Here is a 2,295-nt window from a genome sequence, read left to right as displayed (position 1 = left end):
AGTAAAGAAGAAGCCGAGTTCCTTCATCTACAAATTTGGTTGAGGGCTTCTTCTCTTTACTTTACTTGTTTATATTTGCTTATTTGAGAAGCTTGTATTTGATTTAAACTCTTGTTCTAATATCTTGTAACTTGATTCAATCAAGGGATTGAATCAAGGGGTTAAGGTTTGTTGGTGAGCCAAAGGGAAAACCAACGTTGTAAGATTGTGGTTGGTGAGCCTTTGGGAAAACCAACTGGGTTGATTGTGAACCCGAAAATAATCGTTGTAAGGTAGTGGTTGGTGAGCCTTTGGAAAAACCAACTGGGTTTGATTGTGAACCCGGGAAAACAATCGGTTGGTTCTAGTCGGTGAGCCTGTAAAAACCGACCGAGTTCATTGTGATCTCGCAAAACAACAAGTTGGGTTGTGAGTTTGTAAAACAACCGGCTGTAATATGAGGGATTATAGTGAAATTCCCAAGAGGTCTTGGGGAGTGGATGTAGGTGCTGGGATGCACCGAACCACTATACTTTTGTTGTGTCTGTGATGCTCTTTGTTATCTAACTTTCTCACTCACTTACTTACTTAGATAAATTGCTTGCTTAACTCTTCTCCGCGCATCCTTTAGTTGCAAGCATATTCAATTTACTTAATCAAGTCTCATTCAATATAACTGCATTAAGACTCATTGTATTGAATTGCATACTTGGGCAAACTTAGACTAATCTTTTATTGAGTTCGCTGCTTATTAGTTGATTAGATTAGAATCATACTCTTGCTAAGTTTAAATTCTACTATGCATCCATACAACTTAGCTTAATTAACTCTAAAAGATTAGAAGTAGTTGAAAAGTTTTAAAAGACCCAATTCACCCCCCCCTCTTGGGTTGTCACCTTGGGCAACAAGGCTGAACCCATTTAAAAAGATAAGGTCGAGATTTCATCACTCGTCCTTAGCCCAAAAATCACCCCATTGCATAAATATCCTAAGCTTAACTAAAATCAACTAGACGTTGGCCCCTAAGGACATTCGAGCTCAATAGGACGAAGACCACCGAAAGTTGCACCAATTTCGCTCTGTGGCTTAGTTGATGTCTAGGCAAGCTTTGTCCCTATAAGGGAGACAGTTCATCTATTCGAGGCAAGTGGGTTTTAAGTGGGACCTTTGCGAACGCATCGTGACCCCTCCACTTATCTAGGAGCTTACCTGGTCAACTCGGTTCATTAGACCGGATTGGAGGCTTAGGTGCCCTCTTCAAACCAGTTAGGAGTTGTCTAGAAATTTAAGAAAAACATTAGAAATTGAGGTGTAATGTTTTGTTGCATGTTTGATTGTGAATAGATTTTTGTTTTAGGATGTTGTTTTAGGGTATCTTTAGTTGGTACTTATATTTATATTTATTTTTTAAAATAATAAAAAATTTAATTAAATTTTGTATGCTAGGTTGGAATAGGGACAACACTGGGCGTTTGAATCGAAAAACTTTGACAATTCCTTAGATCATATTATTAAAACTCTTTCGCAAAATCTCAGATCTGGTGAGATGGCTGATGACGATGTAGGAAGTCACCATGGTAATGAAGGTAGACCCCCAGTTATGACACTTCGACAATACTTACACCCCACTAGGACTAGTCAACCTTCATGCATGATTATTCCTGAAAACGTAGGACACTTTGAAATCAAACCAGGAGTAATTCAATTGCTGCCAAAGTATCATGAAATGGAATCCGAGAACCCTTACCTTCACCTTAAGGATTTTGAGGAAATTAGCATCACATTTAGAGTACCAAATGTATTGGAAGACGTCCTTAAATTGACCTTGTTTCCTTTTTCCTTAAAGGATAAAGCCAAAACGTGGATGAACTCCTTGAGACCTAGATCGCTAGGAACATGGCATGATATGCAAAGAGAATTCTTGAAAAAATTCTTTCCCGCACAAAGGACTAACTTTTTGAAAAGGCACATTAGTAACTTCCAACAAAAAGACCATGAAACATTTTATGAATGTTGGGAGAGATTTAAAGAATTGCTTCTCTCTTGTCCTCATCACGGGTTTGAAACATGGAGAACCATTAGTTTTTTTTACGAAGGGTTGTCTCCACAGTTAAAACAATTTATAGAGACTATGTGCAATGGTCTATTTTTGGAAAAGCAACCCGATGAGGCATGGGACTATTTAGACTCTCTTACAGAGACTGCACAATTATGGGATACAGGGGATAGAGTGAATAAACCTTTGCCTAAGCCTACTAGCATTGGACACGGGGGCCTTTACAATCTTAGTACTCAGGATGATATTCAGGCTGAAAT

At 38.4% G+C, this 2,295-nt stretch overlaps 1 pseudogene; it reads right to left on the bottom strand.

Annotated features, from left to right (window-relative positions):
* Positions 1-1,942: 1,942 nt before the first annotated feature.
* Positions 1,943-2,040, bottom strand: LOC149767994 (small nucleolar RNA R71; annotated as a pseudogene).
* Between the last annotated feature and the right edge of the window lie 255 nt (positions 2,041-2,295).

The sequence above is a fragment of the Phoenix dactylifera genome, chromosome 3 (genome assembly GCF_051530095.1).
Source record: "Phoenix dactylifera cultivar Ajwa chromosome 3, Ajwa_hap1_PhDact_Kaust_v1.1, whole genome shotgun sequence".
Classification (NCBI taxonomy): Eukaryota; Viridiplantae; Streptophyta; class Magnoliopsida; order Arecales; family Arecaceae; genus Phoenix; species Phoenix dactylifera.
This window is presented reverse-complemented; position numbering and strand designations above follow the sequence as displayed.